Source organism: Onychomys torridus, chromosome 10, assembly GCF_903995425.1.
Source record: "Onychomys torridus chromosome 10, mOncTor1.1, whole genome shotgun sequence".
NCBI classification, from domain to species: Eukaryota; Metazoa; Chordata; class Mammalia; order Rodentia; family Cricetidae; genus Onychomys; species Onychomys torridus.
Genome location: NC_050452.1, coordinates 20,992,264 through 21,010,194, shown reverse-complemented (window position 1 = coordinate 21,010,194; position 17,931 = coordinate 20,992,264).

Sequence of the window (17,931 nt, the reverse complement as noted above, 5' to 3'; positions counted from 1 at the left end):
GGCATATGACAGCCTGTGCTCAGGCTGGTTGTTTTAGTTGCTTCAAGGACACTAGACCAAAACAAAATCTTCAACCACCCTGGGTATTTTGCCATGTCTCAAGCAGTGTATTATTAATGCCTAGTGGTCAGAGTGCCCAAGAAAAATCCTCAGGCTAAAGCTGCTGTAGTTACTATTCAAATTCTGGCATAATACAATCAATGTTCACATTTATATCCTTTTTATATTTATATAGAATTTGTCTATATATCTAATCCTGGCATTCTGTTGTTCCTTGGTCATATGACATTGTAGTGGCTCTACATGAGCTAACTTCTAAGAGAGGGAGGTCCTGACACCTCATACTTTCATTATCTTTCCACTTCATACTTTGCTCATCAATATGCCTCTATGCAGGGCAGAGTTTTATGCCACGTAATTGTCTGAGTGTACAGTGGGAAGAGCCCTGTACTCTGAACTGTGGAAATTCCTTTAGCCCACTGAATCTTATTGACCTTTTTGAATTTACTTTGTTTTGAATATCTTGTTCCAGTGTAAGTAGAGGGACAGATGTTTCAAGAAAGTCTCATAGCCTCATAAAGAGACCTGTGGCTACTTTGTGTCACAACCTCCAAGGCGTAAGGAAGACCTTCAAGTAGATAAGGATATCTCCCTCAAAGTGTGTGTGTGGGGGGGATAGTATGTTCAGGACTTTCCTGGATAAGCTTAGAAGCAGCATTCCTGGGAGAAGGCATAAATGATTCATAAGGAATTTTCCATCAATCCAACATCCCCAAATTGTACAAATATTAAAAATGCCCCAAGTATGTAACAGGTGGAGATGAAAACCAAAGGTGGCATGGCAGGTGGCGTGGCAGCCATCATGCAACTCAGCTCTGCTGGATCTTTGTCAAGCAGCTGTGCTGGCTTTATGACTTCTGCCATTCCATTCAGATATGGCTGTGCCAGGTGTCATGGTGTTTGCTTGTAATTCTAGTTCTCAGGAGGCAGAGACAGGCAGATCCCTGGTGCTTGTGAGCCAGTCAGCATACATTACTCAGGAATCCCTTAATTCCATCGAGAGACCCTGGGAAGACAAGGTTTGGGTTGGGTAGAACTGAAGAGATGGCTCAGTGTTTAACAGCACTTGTTGATCTCACAGAGGACTGGAGTTCAGTTGCAAAACCCATGCCTGGTGTTTCACAATAACCTGTAACTCTAGTGCTAGAAGATCCAACACCTTTGTTTGGCATCTACACAATTTGAAAAAGTAAATTTAAAAAATGAAACGATAGCCAGGCACCAGTGGCACACACCTTTAAACCCAGCACTCAGGAGGCAGAGCCAGGTGGCTCTCTGTGAGTTCGAGGCCAGCCTGGTCTACAGAGGGAGATCCAGGACAGGCACCAAAACTACATGGAGAAACCCTGTCTCAAAAAACCCAAAAATTAATTAATTAATTATTAAACAAAACCAAAACAAGGTGGAGGGCTCCTGATGAGCAACTCTCAAGGCTGACCTTTGGTCTCTACAGGATTGCACACGAATATACCCCCACACACAAATGTAATGCACATACATACAAACCTTTACTTTCCTTAAGTGGCGTCTGGCCAGGGGTTCATTCGTTCACAGCAGTAAGAAAAGTAAGTAATAAAATAGCTCACAGACTATGAAAATTGATAACTCACAATTCCATCTGGTTGTTCCGAACAAAATGGCTTTCCTCTAAAACCTAAAACTATTACAAGACAATACTAAATATATTGTCAGTTAAAACCAGCAAACATCTCTCCGGGCAGTGGTGGTGCACGCCTTTAATCCCAGCACATGGGAGGCAGAGGCAGGTGGATCTCTGTGAGTTGGAGGCCAGCCTGGGCTACAGAGCTAGTCCAGGACAGGCTCCAAAGCTACAGAGAAACCCTGCCTGGAAACCAAACCAAAACCGCAAACATTTCAGATACACGCCAATGTTTATGCTCACTACCCTCTCACACTAGTCACTTCTCTGTTCCATTGCTGTGGGAAAACACCAGCAGTCAATGGAAGGAGGAGTTTATTTGGGTTGTCGTACCAGAAGGTAAGAGTCCATCATGGCAGGGAGACATAGCGTCAGCCTGGCAGCAGGAACAAGAAGCTAAGCACTCACATCTCAACAGGAAGCTAAGTGAACAACAAATGGGGTGAAATTGTGAAAACATAAAGCCTTCTGCCAGTAATGTACTTCCCATAGCAAGGCTGCTCTTTACCCATTCCCTCTGCAAACAGCGCCATCAACTGGTGGCGAAGTGGTTAAACACCTGAGCCTATAGGACACATTTCTCCTTTAAAGCACACCATGCATGGTGTGCACCCAGATACTCGCATATGCTTCAAGTCCTGGCACTTCTGTGAACTGCAGCTAGCCATCTTAGCTCACCACGGCCTTAGATCGGCTTAATTCCAAGAGTTGGGGCGTGTCTTGACTCTTATGAGCCTCCTGTCTCTCACATACCAATATGGATCAAAAGGGCATTATTATTGTTGGTAAACCAAGAACCACCCACATCCCAGTACCAGGTGCTCCCCCAGCCATTGAGAAGAGAAATTGAGAATTAAATAAATGCAGGGGGTTGCTATCTCCATAGATGGGAAGACTAAATCGTGTCATGGTGTTTGTTGGTGTCATTAAGACCTATATATTGAATACAATCACAATTGAACCCTGAGCATGCTATTTTATGCATGCTGACAGATGATTCAAGAGACACAAAAGACCCAGAAAAGGCAGAACAGCATCAAAGGAAACCGATTTCAGAGGAAGAACACTGCACAACCCTGAGACTTAGAGTAACACTAAGGTGCTCGTGATGCTGCGTTACCAGGAAAAGAATAAACAATGAAGTACATTGGAGAGCCCAGAACAGACAATCCACAGAATACAATCCACAACCCACATGTAGAACAGGTGATCAATGGAGAAAGGATAGTTTAAACAAACGATGCTGGAATTATCAACAGCTAAATGAAGAAAACTATCTAGACACAAACCACATTCTGCTCACAAAAAACTTACTCAAATGATCACTGATTTAGATGTAAAATGTGAATCTATAAAACTCCTAGAAAATGACATGGAAGGAAACATAGATGGCCTTGCATTTGGTGATATTTAAATATAACACCAAAGGTATGATTTATGAAATAAAGAGTAGAAAAGGTGGATTTCATTAAACATTTTTGGAATCTGTTTCACTGAAAAGAATAATACCACAGAGAAAGCCAAAAATCAAGTTACAAACTGGGGGGAATGTCTGGTGAAGGACTGTTGCCAAATATTAAATACAAAGAACTTTAAAACTCAGTGGGAGACAATAAGCAAAATAAAAGAGAGTCAAAGGTGTTTACAAACACTTCACCAAGGAGGTAGACAGAGAGGAGATAAGGATATGATAAGGTCATTGGTGTGGTATTTCATCAGGGAAATTCAAATTAAAGGCAGTCAGACACAAATCTAGTACAGGCCACTGTAGAACACATGTCAGGGGTTCCATATAACATTGAACATATTCTTCATTTAGTCTAGGGATCAAATCCTTTGGTGCTTATCCACAGGACTGAAAAATCCATCTCCACATGAAAACCTGCATACAGATAGTCACAAGGGCCATATTCACAATTACTAAGGTCTGGAAGCAACTGAAATGTTTATTACAGGTGAGTGGGTAAAGAAACTGTGGTGTATTCAGACCAATGAGTGTTAGAAATGTCCAGGAGGAAAGGAACCATGAGGTTATCAAAAGACAAGAAGGAACCAATCCATATTCTTAACAGAAAGAAACTAACCTAAGAAATCCATATTGTGGGACTCCAACCATGATAGACTGGAAAAAGCCAAAGGTGGAGACAGTATAAAGATCATAAGGCCAGATGAGAAGAATGACTGGCCAAGTGGGATATGGAGGATTTTAGAGCTAGAAACTTACTTTGTACTATATGACAACAATGGATCATATGTATACCCTGAATAAATCTTGTACTGTGGAATAATCTTCTTGAACACTGTAAAGATTTGTCACTTAAATTGGTTTCATAAAACATTGATTGGCTAGTAGCCAGGCAGGCATTATAGGTAGGGCAACCAAACTAAGAATGATGGGAAGGAGAAGGGTGGACAGAGGAGTCACCAGCCAGATGCAGAGGGAGCAGAAGATGAGCATGCCATGCTAATAAATGTACCACAATGTGGTAGAGTGTAAATAAGAGATATGGGGTAATTTAAGTGAGTTAGCTAGTTACAAGCCTGAGCTATTGGCTGAGCATTTATAAGTAATATTAAGCCTCTGTGTTGGTTATTTGGGACCAGGTGGTCAGGACAGGAAACATCTGAGTAAACTCTTGAGTGATAAAGCCATGCCTCTATAGATTCACTGATTTTTAATAGTTGACAGGAAAAGCTATGTCTATTTGGGCAGAGGGTGAATTTTCTGTACTTTGTGTTTATTATCGCTAGAAACATAAAACTATTGTAAACAGGTTTATTACAATGAAAACCAAAATATTCCCTTGTTTTTTTTTTTCCTCAAAAAGGAGAAAGAAAACTTAGAGTTGAGAAAAAGGAAGGAGTAGACATGCTATGTGAGATAGACAAGGATGACACACATGAGTGACTGCATGTGACAGAGTTGATGATAAAAGAAAGCAGAACAATTAAATCTAAGGGACAATCCGTGTAATACAAAATGAAGCAAATAGAAGGGTAAGAAATATTTTCAGCTCATTATGCTAAGAGAGCCGAGCACAGCTGCTTTGGGTGGTCTCCATTCTCACTCATGCCATAGATATGGAGTACAATAAACATTCTTTTAAATTGATTTGAGGATAGGTCATAAAATAAACTTATCAAATACCAAAAAATAAAAATAATTTTATATCTTTATCATAGAATAAAACTATAAATCAACAGCAAGAGATAGCATAGAAACTGCATAAATACTTAAAGACTGAATAATACATGTTTGGATAAATGGGCTGTAGGAGAAATCAGAAATGAAAACTTTAAATTGCTAGAATCAAATGGAAAACATAAAAGCAATACCAGAGCTTCTTAGATATAACAAAAGTGTATAGGAACAGCTGCTTATATTAAAAAAAAGAGAGAGATAACACAAATAATCTAATAATAGAATGTTCTAGAAAATGTTCTAGAAAAACAAGAAGCTAAACCTAAATGCTGTAGATGACAAGAAATACTAAAGATTAAAGTAGAAATTAATGGAATAGAGACAAAAAGAAAAATGTAGAAACCAATCAAGTAAAAGGTCCAAGTCGGTTCTTTTGGTCAGATAAACAAAACTGACCACAAATTTGTCAAATCCCTAGACAGATAATCAAAGAAACAGAAGAACTAGAATTAATAAAAATTAGGGATGAAGAAGTTGTTTTAACAGACTTCAGTGGAATCCACAGGATCATGAGGGAACATTTTGAAAACTTATTTTCTCTAAACCTGGAAAATCTAGAAGAAACTACTAAATTCCTGAACACAAATGACCCATCAAACTAAACAAAGACGGCAGGAACAACTTAAACAGATCTGTATCGGGCTGCTAGATTGAAGCAGTAATTAAAGTCTTCAAAAGCTTTCTTTGTTTCCTACTCGGGTCAAAAACCTCAGACGTCACTTCCCCCAGGCTTTGAGGGCGACCAACAGCCATGTGGTGGGAGCTAAATACTAACTTTATCTCCTTATGTTCTCTGGCACAGAATCTCAGGTTTTCTGTCTCCACGGAGGTTCTCGCAGAGAGTCTGGAAGATCTGGAGGAGGTTTGGCAGCAAAGAAGAAAACAGACAGCCACTTGGCGTGGCTAGGTCTAACACTGACATATTTCCATGAGGTTACTTTTCCAACTGGTGGAAGCAACATGGAACACTACTAAGGTTTTCAGTGGGGATTAACTACCTGTAAGAATCGAGTTTCTTTCTTTATATACTCATTTTTTTCCCTTTGTTTTTATTGTATGTGTGGGTGTTTCACCTTCCTGTGTGTCTGTGCAGTGCCCCTGGAGACCAGAAGAGGGGGTGACATTCCCTGGGACTGAGTTGCAGATGGCTGTGAGCCACCATCTGGGTAATGGGGATTGAACTGGGATCCTCTGAAAGATCAGTCAGTGCTCTTAACCAAGTCAGCTCTCTAGCCCCCCACCCCCCAAGTTGGTTTCTATAGGACTTAAACTCTAGCCAACATGGAGGGTCACAGATCTATCTGATTTCAGACCAAGCCTGCTTACTTGAGACAACATGGCCGCAAGGTCACCTTCTCCTTCCTAGTGTCTCCATGTGCTCTCTGCTCCTGGTACTTCCCTCCTGAGTTCCTTTCCCTGTGCATAAGGAAGAGCTTATACACAGTAATCAAGCAAAGATCAAAATGAGATCCGGGGAACAGCCTTGGCAACTCACTGTTACAGACCATGAGATTCATTCCTGTTTCTTTGCTTGGCCTTGTCAGGCCTATGTGCCCAGGTCAAATATACTGTCTCCTCCTTATTTGTGATGCCTAACTCAGAATTTTATATATATATGGAAAAACAAAACAAAAACAAAAAATAGGCAGCAATGTCACATGCCTTTAATCCCAGCACTCCTGGATCTCTGTAAATTTGAAGGCAGCCTGGTCAACAAGGCTAGTTCTACAGACAAGGCTACACAAAAAAAAAAACTCTGTCTCAGAAAACAAAAAACAAAAAACAAAAAACAAAAAAAAGGAAAGAAAAGTAAAATGTGGGTAAACTTCACATTTAATGGGAGGTGGCTCATTTTATCACAGAACTGAACTTGCCACAAATAACCATATGGCCTTGTCACTCTGGGCTGGTGACCACTGAGGTTTTTGTACCCTGATAGGCCTCTCTGCATATGCAGCAATCTAAATCAGACCAAATCAGATTGAATTAGAAAAAGCCCCAGTTTAATGGGTAAAGCGTTCCTGGGTGATTCTCTGGCCCCCCAGAGAGGGAGGAGAGACTAAAAAACCATGGGTCTGTTTTCTGGGGGGCAGTTTAAATACCTTGTGGAAGTGGTCTTGAGCATCTCTGGGGGAGGAGCTGTGTTTGATGGGACTTTCTGAGGGGCAGGGCAGAGAGGTGGGGCTTCTAACAGAACACTCCAGACTCTTTGGGTGTATGGGTGCCAGGGTGCCAGGGGCTGAGGTGGAGCTTTCATCAGAACATTCCAGACTCTTTGGGTACTTGGTGCCAGGGGCTAAGGTGGAGCTTCCACCAGAATAATCACATCATGATAGCAGCAGCTGTGAGACATGGCCACCATCTTGGTTAGTGACATTAGGGTGATGAAGGCCCCCAGGCAGGGTGGTGTTTGCCTTTACCAAAGCACTCAGGAGACAGAGGCAGGCATATCTCTGAGTTCAAGGGCAGCCTGGTCTACAGAGCAAGGTCCAGGACAGCCAGGGCTACACAGAGAAACCCTGTCTAAACACACACACACACACACACACACACACACACACACACAGAGAGAGAGAGAGAGAGAGAGAGAGAGAGAGAGAGAGAGAGAGAGAGAGAGAGAGGTGACAGCCATTCTGAGTTTACCAACATCTTGGTTAATGAAACCAGATGGCATAAATCAAAATGGTGGCACCCCTAAAATTTTCCAGCATTATTAAGCCCTCAGAGATCAGGTGGTACCCCTAGAATTTCCTGCTCCACGGGCATTCATTCACATGCCCCAGGCTTCTCTCCATCTGGGTTTTCAACTTCCTAGATGCCTAATTGACCCCGGAACTGGGAGACCCAGAGGAAACTCCAGCACAGATACTATTGACAAGTGACCAGACTTCCATGGTGTCCCGTTTGTTAAAATGTTTGCTTGTTGTTTTGCATGATATATTTATTGGTTGCTAGAGGAGACAGCATTTTCCCAGCCATGTGCTCCCAATACTAGTCAGCTATAGAAGCTAGCACTTTAAAATGGATAGATCTGGGAAGCTCCTGTGTGAATCTACAGTGGCCCAGAGAAAGCACAGAACCAATCAGGACCCAATGGATGGATTGCCAGGTGCTGGGCAAGCTGATGCTTGTGGGCAGCTGCTATAATGTGAGATGAAGAGGGACCAGCCTGCTTGAGTGGGAGGCTGTAGATACAGGCTCCTCCCCTGAGTCTCGATGCCTGCTCTTCTGCCTGCCATCTCCAAGCCTGTCTTTCTCTAAGATAAAATATTCTTTCCTTTGCTCCATGATCATTATCTGCTTTTATTTCTTCCCCACCAAACTCTGGGTAACCTTGATTTGTTTTGACTTTCCAGTTATGGTGATACAGACAAAATAACAAAAAAGGACAGATTGATGCTATCTCTTTCCAAGTACCTTTCTATGTGTTTTCTGTGTTCCATATTCTCTAGATTACTGCTACTAACTAAAAAATAAATAAATAAAAGACTTGGCAATCAGTCTATGGAAAGTACAAAGAGGACCTTCTCCCTAATAAAAATTATCCCAATAATAACTCCAGTGTCACAGTTTTAACAGGGGTTCCTTGGCTGAGTTCTGCTGGATGTTATAAACATCAATTTGATGATTCACTATACAATGCTGCTTCTCTGTCTGCAACTATTTTGTGTTTTCTCTATCTCTAAGGTTTACCTGGTAATTTACTTACAAAGCCTCATAGTTTGATAGTTTGTAGCTAGGTAATATTTATTTATTACATTATCCTGTGTATGTAGTTTGGATTCAGCAGTATCCTCCACACCAAATGACTGCCATCTCCACAAGTTTAGCTATGCCTGCTTATAAAAGACCGTCACATTGCCGGGCGGTGGTGGCACACGCCTTTAATCCCAGCACTCGGGAGGCAGAGCCAGGCAGATCTCTGTGAGTTCAAGGCCAGCCTGGGCTACCAAGTGAGTTCCAGGAAAGGTGCAAAGCTACACAGGGAAACCCTGTCTTGAAAAAAAAAAATCATCACAGCTGGGCTTGTTGACTATTGGTGTCCCTTCACAGAAGAAGGGGGAAGGAAGCACAAGGAGATGCCCATCTGAGTGTCCGGTCATTCATCCCAGATGGTTGTATGTAATTCTGTCCTAATTCCACATGGCCTCAAGGGCTTGGAGAAGAGCTAGAGTACAGAGGCATGAGGGGGAAGACTAGGAAGAGGGCTTCAGCTATGCAGCTGTGGGGGAACTGTCATCTCTACGAGGTAGAGACTTTCTGGGGCAGCTGTTTTCTGGTTACCCCTCATCTATGCTCTAAAAATAAGCTCAGTAAATTCTTTGCTTCCCTGTTGTAGGACAATCTTTCTGTACACTGTAAACATGTGTCTCCGCTTAAGGTGCCTTCTGATTGGTTTGATAAAGAGCTAAATGGTCAATAGCTAGACAGGAGAGGATAGTTGGGATTTCCAGGAGAGAGAGGAACTCTGGGAAGAAGAGAGGAGAGGAGAATGGCATCAGCCAGGTGCAAAACAAGTTGGACGTACAGAATGAGAAACAGCTGAAAGCAATATGGCAGAATGTAGATCAATAAAATTAAGTTAATTTAAATAATAAGAGCTAGTGGGACAAGCCTAAGCTAAGGCCATAAGTCTCTGTGTCATTATCTGGGGGCCTGGGAGCCTGACAAAAAAGTACTGCTACACTTTCCCAGGATGAATTTTGGTGAAATAAAACTTCAGCTGGTCATTGAACCCTTACAAGGAGGGGATTGACATTTCTTAGTCTCCCTTAGGGATATAATTCTCACAACAGATGGAAAATTTATTTGTTAATGTTCCTGTGTCTCACAGTATGAAGAAAACCAGTAAGTAGAAGAAAATGTTATAAGAATATAGAAATGGAAATATTTTTTGAAGGGTGACCCTAGTTAGTCTTATTAAATAAAAACCCAGAGTCAGATAGTAGGGTGAAAGGTCAGAGCAGCAGCCACTTAGAGACTTCTTACCTCTATGAAATCTCAGACCAAATGGGGCATCCTGTCTCTAGGAATCCTCAGACTGAGTGAGGTCTTGAGATCTTGTCTCCTCCTGCCTTATATTCCTGTCTCCACCTTCCTAGTGCTGGGATTACAGGTGTGCACCACCATTATACCTGTCTCTGTTTTGAGAGGATGACAGAGTTGCAGCCATCTTAGAGAAGGGTCAGACTGGGAGCATCAGGCCCTAGGAAACCCACCAGAGGATGTGCTGCCTGTAGCACAAATCTTAAAAGATCTTATTAATAAAAACAAAACCTGGGGCCAGGTTTTGTGGTGAATGCTGGAAGATCAGAGAAGCAGAACAAGCCACAGCCACCTCACCTTGCCAGTTCCTCAGCTGATCCTGTTTCCTCAGACTGGAAGCCTTTGAGTCCTCATCCAGAATGAATCTCAGCTGAATTGTTGCTCAAAAGCCTAAAAGCTTAACCACCCTCTAGTTCCTGGTCCTCATGCCTTAAACGCCTTAAATACCTTTCTGCCATCACTTCCTGGGATTAAAGGCATGAGTCACTTTGCCTGGCTGTTTCCAGTGTGGCCTTGAACTCACAGAGATCCAAAAGGATCTCTGCCTCCAGAAGGTGAGGATTAAAGGTGTGAGTACCGCCATTTTCTGGCCTCTATGTCTGTCTAGTGGCTGTTCTGTTCTCTGACCCCAGATAAATTTATTAGGGTACATGATATATTGGGGAAGACAATATCACCATAGCTGCCCCTAGACCTAGACAATTAAGAACAACATAAAGAATGAGTTCCAGACATTTCCTGCCATAACCTAAACGATATGATAGATTACATACCATAGCTGTAGAGGGAGCAAGTTTCCTGCAGATAAGAAATGGAATGTCTTATTGTCAGAGAAAATGGGTCTGCTGGTGACATAAATTGCTAGAGGATATGGCAATTTCCTTGCAGCTGTAATTCTCCATTCAGCTCAAACCAAGCATCTCTAACCTAAAGTAAGCACCAATCCTGAGCTTGTAACTATACAGAGTTAGAATTCCCCCAGTTCCCCTACCCTAACCATTATAAAAAACCTGCTTTGATTTCTACTTGGGGTCTCTACTGCTCAGTTGCTGCCTCGGATGGATGGAGAGACCTGGGTTTAAACTCATAAATAAAAAGACTCTTTGCTCTTGCATTTGCATTGGTCTCCTGTTGGTCTTTGGGGAACCCTGGGAACAGCAGTTTCTCTTTTAGACTGGATCAATCTCAAGTAACCCAGAGTGGCCTTGAACTCCTGATCTTCCTGCTTCCTCTTCCTAAGTGCTGGGATTAAAGGTGTATGCCACCACTGTCTGGCCTCTATGGTTGCTAGCTCTGCCCTCTGATCTCCAGGCAAGCTTTATTTATCAGAACACAAACAAAATGTTGCATAACAATTTTTAGGAAAGGATTTGTGTATGAAGATGTTTTTCCAGAATGGAAAAGATAGGTGTAAAGCCTAAGCAAGTTACAATGGTCTGATCAAGTTATATAAGGTATGTAAAAGATGAGAGTATATGATATAACAATGTCCAAGGCCGGGGGACTGGAGAGATGGCACAGTGGTTAAGTGCACTGGCTGCTCTTCCAGAGGGCCCAGGTTCAATTCCCAGCACCCACATGGCAGCTCACAGCTGTCTGCAACTCCAGTTCCAGGAGATCTGACACCCTCACACCAATGCACATAAAATAAAATTAAATAAATTATTTTAAAAAAAATGTCCAAGGCCAAAGTTCAATAGATTTGATGTTGAGCCTTTGCTTAACTCAGTGAAGTTATTGGTCTGCTCATCATAACAAAGCTCTTTTAAAGCATTAGACTTTTGCCCTAGCTTTATCTAAATATTGCACAGTAGATAAAAGAAATCAGACTGGTGTAACTGACCTTCTAGGTATTTAATACTCATACTTAGAGGCCTATACTGAGGGAGTCAGGGAGATTAAAGAGGGGTCAGTATTTTGTTCCTGGTCCTTCAAGGTCAACTAGGTTTCAGGGACTGTGGAGGTATCTCTTGAATGGTCTGTAACCTTGGGGAGTCACCTGTGCTCTTGTTTGGGGAGGTCATGGAGACCCCACCAACTGAACATTAACTAGTATCCAGTCTACAAAGAGGAGAGTCATCACAGAGGGAAATTTTCTTCTATGTTTTTATAGTCAAGCAAGGCCTTTGCGACTGGTAAAAAGGAAGGCTGGAGCTGGGCGGCGGCAGTGCATACCTTTAATCCCAGCACTTGGGAGGCAGAGCCAGGCAGATTTCTGTGAATTTGAGGCCAGCCTGGGCTACAGAGTGAGATCCAGGACAGGCACCAAACTACACAGAGAAACCCTGTCTTGAAAAACCAAAAAATAAGTAAATAAATAAATAAATATAAAAAATAAATAGGTGTTAGGGATTTAGCTCGGTGGTAGAGCGCTTGCCTAGCAAGCACAAGGCCCTGGGTTTGATCCTCAGCTCTGGCCAACAAACAAACAAACAAACAAACAAATAAATAAATAAAAAGCAAGGCTGGAGGAGCCAAAGGTTCTTCCTAAGCCCAAGTGATCCATCAGGACCTAATACTCAACTGATCTTGATAGGAGGGAGAGACCAGGAGAGAGTTCATTTTGGCCATCAACATGGTCTTAAACATCTAACAGGAAAGTGTAAGAGAAGATCAAAATGACTGGACTCTTTCTTTCTTCCTTCCTTTCTTCCTTCCTTCTTTCCTTTCCTTCCTTCCTTCCTTCCTTCCTTCCTTCCTTCCTTCCTTCCTTCCTTTCTTTCTTTCTTTCTTTCTTTCTTTCTTTCTTTCTTTCTTTTTTTCTTTTTCTCTCTGATAGGAGCAAATGATAGCAGCAATGTCTTCTTTATTGGAACAAAGAATTCCTTACAGTAAAAGTTCCTAGACAACCCATGAAACAAGAACCATTTAATATGAGCCACTTACTACATGCTCTATTTTGAGTCTAGCATACCCCTTCCTGAAAAATATACAAGCTCACACAGATAGTATTTGAGTAACAAAGCTGTAAATCCATAAAAATGTAAAATTCTAAACGTTATTAGGTGAAAAGATTACAGATATACACAAGGCTTCTGACTTTAGAAAAGCTAATTCAAGTGAAAATCAACATACATTTTTTTTTCATAAATGTACTGTATTTAAAATGTTACTGCATCTAGCATTTAAGTCCCAGCCCCCATACTGGGGATACAGGGTATTCCTAATCATATACTATTTTTAGTGTACTCAAAAGGGTATCTAGTTTAAACTTAAAACATATGCTTAGCAGTATATAAAAAAAATAAAAACCACAAGGACAATAATGCTTGAGAAACTTTGTGTGTTGGAGACTTAAGCAAGTGCTCTACTGAGCTACATCCCTAGCCTGTATTTTCTTTTCTTTTTTTTTTATGCCGAATGCCATTTATTGAAGGAGGGAGGAGGTCTTAAATCCAGGCTTACAACAAAATGGGAGAACCCCAGAGGGCAGAAGTTCACTTCCAATGTTTTACAATCTTGCATCTAAGCTGTTAACACCCAATATGCAGGATACATAGACAAGGAACTTCCCTTAAGGATTCAGGAGGGTGGAACCTGGCAGGGAATTAGGATAGGGAGGACATCAAGGTCAAGGTCAGCAAGCAAGGAAACAGTTACCCAAAATGGGGGCCAGGGCCCTACAGGTATCCCCCCACTTTACTAAAAAATGAGTTTCTGACTTAGGTTACATGGGTCATCAGCAGGTCACCTTACCTGTCATGGAGACACCTGTCCAGGCCACAAAGGTGCTCTGTCTTAGGGTGGTGAGTGACCCCCAGGAATTACCCATCTCTGAATACTCATTAACATATAGGCTCAATCTTGTGAGAGCTGCAGAGTTAACTGTTGCCAAAGATCTCTAAGTGGCGCTGGGCTTGTAATCTGTGTGTCTGACACAGAAAAGACCAACAGAAGTCTTAACCCACCCATAGCCAGTAGGCTAAAGGCAACTGAGCCATTCCCTTCCTTAATGAGCCTTACTGCAAATTGGAGTCTTTATAAGATGGTATCCCAAAAGCAAATGGAACTTGAGTTTATAAATGTACAACTTTCAAAGCCAATTGAAATGTACATAACTATTGATTTAAATTTGTCATGCCCAATAGAATGAAAGATTAATTAACTGTGGTAGCTACTTTTGCTGCCAGGGTCTCCACTGTGCTAGCTGTAGTAACCAATTATGAAATGGCAATCCCAGAAACAGTAGTAGCAGTGGTCTTCACTGTTATAACAGCAACAATGGCAGGAGTGATGTCAAATTCTCTTCTGGAGCATGTGGGCATCCACTGGTATGGACATAACTCCAGGAACACAAACCACTGAGGCCCATTTTTCTTGATCCCTAGACTGTTTCTTTAACAGTTTAAGGGGATTATTCTCTCACCCATCAAGCTTAAATGCTTATGGTGTGTTATTTAGACAATTGTTTCTCACTAATGATGTTCTTCTTCATGAGAAAATTACTGCCTAGGCAGAAGATTTCAGACCTTGGTTCACTGAGACAACTGCCTACAGTCAAGAGAGAAAGAACCACTATTTTTTTAAAAAGATTTATTTATTATGTATATGATGTTCTGCCTGCATGCCAGAAGAGGGCACCAGACTTCATTACAGATGGTTGTGAGCCACCATGTGGTTGCTGGGAATTGAACTCAGGACCTCTGGAAGAACAGCCAGTGCTCTTAGCCACTGAGCCATCTCTCCAGCCCCATTATTATTATTATTTTTTAAGACACGGTTTCTTTATGTAGTTTTGGTGCCTGTCCTGGCTCTCACTCTGTAGACCAGGCTGGCCTTGAACTCACAGAGATCTGCATGGCTCTGCCTCCCAAGTGCTGAGATTAAAGGTGTTCACCAACACCGTCCATTGAACCACTATTGTTTTAACCTACAAATTAAATGTTGGCCAAATTTCTTCTTTCTCCTTCTCTAGAAGCCATCTGAGAGGGACCCAATACTGATCCTACCCACTTCAACAGCTAGCAAAGGACCTGGAAGCAGATTTTGAGTTTATCCATCTGGAATACCAGCCTTGGAGGCAAAAATGAAACAAAACAAAACAAAATGAGGAAGAGCCCAGGAGATGGATGCCCTTCTGAATCAGTGAAAAGATTCTAACAGATATTGGTCTCAACGTGTAACAAATATCCTGTGTTCTGGCTTTTCCTGGTTTTCTTCCCAGTTTATCATACTAAAAACTCTTGCCTTTCCCTCTCCCTCACATCTATTTCTAGAAATCAATCAAGGAATTCCTTACCTCCCTATACTCAGCTACTATATAAATAAAATTGCTGATGGACTTTTGTGGTCTTTTAGATAGGCCCATAGGAGGGGTACCCAATTGCCATACCTGATATCCCCATTCTACTTGAAGTAGCAAGTTCAGTCATCATTTAAATTCCATATCAGCAGTTAGAGTTATCCTCTTGATGGGGGGGGGGGTGTTGGAGATAAAAACAGGAAATAAAAATTGGCTAGGCAGTTTAGGATAAAGATCCCAATGAAAAGTAACCAGTTTATGTGGTGATATTTTGTTCCCCAAAATATTGTGTACCCTAATAAACTTATCTGGGGTCAGAGAACAGAACAGCCACTAGATATAGAGGCCAGAAAATGGTGGCACACATGCCTTTAATCTTATCACTTGGGAGGCAGAGATCCATCCGGATCTCTGTGAGTTTAAAGCCACACTGGAAACAGCCAGGCATGATGACTCATGCCTTTATTCCCAGGAAGTGATGGCAGAAAGCAGAAAGGTATATAAGGCATGAGGACCAGGAACTTTAGGCTGGTTAAGCTTTCAGGCTTTCGAGAAGCAGTTCAGCTGAGATCCATTTGGGTAAGGACTCAGAGGTTTCCAGTCTGAGGAAACAGGATCAGCTGAGGAATTGGCAAGGTGAGGTGGCTGTGGCTTGTTCTGCTTCTCTGATCTTCCAGCATTCACCCAAATACCTGGCTTCAGGTTTGATTTTATTAATAAGACCATTTAAGATTCATGCTACAAGTTTATTGACTTATTTTGGGTGAAAAACTAGAAAAATCCATGGTGTGGTGGTTTGAATAGGTATGGCCCCATAGACTCATGTTAGATTCATGTGTTTGAATGCGTGCCTATAGAGAATGACACTATTAGGAGGTGTAGCCTTGTTGGAAGAAGTGTGTCACTGTGGGGGCAGGCTTTGAGGTCTCATGTGCTCTAAATACACACAGGCCGGGTGTTGGTGGCGCACGCCTTTAATCCCAGCACTCAGGAGGCAGAGGCAGGTGGATCTCTGTGAGTTCCAAGGCCAGCCTGGTTTACAAAACGAGTCCAGGAAAGGCTCAAAGCTACACAGAGAAACCCTGTCTCAAAAAACAAAAAACAAAAAACAAACAAACAAAAAAAGATACACACAGTGTGGCACACAGTTCACTTTCTGTGGCTTGTGGATCAAGATGTAGAACTCTCAGCTCCTTCTCCACCACCATGTCTGCCTGTGAACTGCTATGCTCCCTGTAGTATTTATCATGGACAAAACTTCTGAACTGTAGGTCAGCACCAGTGAAATGTTTTCCTTTATGAGTTGCTGTGGCCATGGTGTCTCTTCACAGCAATAGGAAGCTGGACTAAGGCACATGGGCTTCTCAGCATCCTCATCCTTGTCAGATGCCAGAGATGTCAGGGGTGCTTGGTGGATCTGATCTTGGATCTGGTTTCTAAGTAATTTTAGGGTTCTGTCTTCAGTGGTTGGGGTGGGGATGTTAGAGTAACAGCATAAGCTTCATAAGAGAAAACTCCATCTAGTCAAGAGAATAGAATCTCTGGCTGGAGTGGGACCTGACAATCCAGTTGGGTCAGGTCGATTGCCTGGGTAAGGAACCATCCCCAGAGCATAAGTATAATTTTAAGCCACGCTAAAGAGATAGGTCATTGTGTCAGGGATCACCAGAGGCTTGTTGGGACTGCTCTCACCAAACAATAACCATAAATGTTTCCAATCACTTGCCATAACAACAAAGTATACTTACTAGAGGCTTCAGATAGTCAGCATATTGTGCCGGGTTTTAAGAAAAAAGTGAAAAATGTATGAAAAGGAGGAGAGAATTGTGAGAAACATTTTTTTTCCTCACTCAAAAAAAGGCTAGCTTGACAAGGATCAATATTCCACACATCTCCCCCAGAATGTGAGATCCTTATGTACATACCTGTGTGTTCAACCCCTGGATCCCTTCACTTTCATACCCATTATGAATTAGCCAATCATGTCAGCTTGTGAACCTGTTAGGATAAAAACCATGTGACCTTGGGGTTGGGAATCTAGCTCAGTGGTAGAGCGCTTACCTAGCAAGCACAAGGCCCTGGGTTCGGTCCTCAGCACTGGCAAAAAAAAAAAATATATATATATATATATATATATACCAAACCAAACCATGTGACCACTCTCCTGGGGAGCCTGCTTGTGTGGCAGCGTTCCCTCCTAAGAAAATCACCCTGCTTAGTTAGTGACTTTAGTTTTGGCCATGCATCTTTTTGTACAATACCAAGAATATTCTTTACCAAAGGTTATATAAAGAATGTCAGACAGTTGTGTGGCTTGATCTGTTTGTGGGGTCCCTGGCAGCAGGACCAGGACTTATCTCAGGTGCATGAACTGACTTTTTGGAACCCATTCCCTGTGGTGGGTACGTTGCTCAGCTTTGATACAATGGGGAGGGCTAGGCTCTCCTTCAACTTGGTAAGCCAGACTTTGTTGACTACCATGGGAGGCCTTACCCACTCTGAGGAGTGGATGGGGGTAGAGTGGGAAGGAGGTGAGGAGGCGGGAGAAGGGGAAGGAGGGGGAACTGGGGTTGGTATGTAAAATAGAAAAATTTTTAATAAATAAAAAAATTAAAAAAAAAAGAATGTCAGAAGTTAAACTCCCTAACATTTTCAGATCAACAAATAAACTAATGAACTGAACAGAGTCTCAAAAGAAGAAACAGAAGTAGCCAATAACTA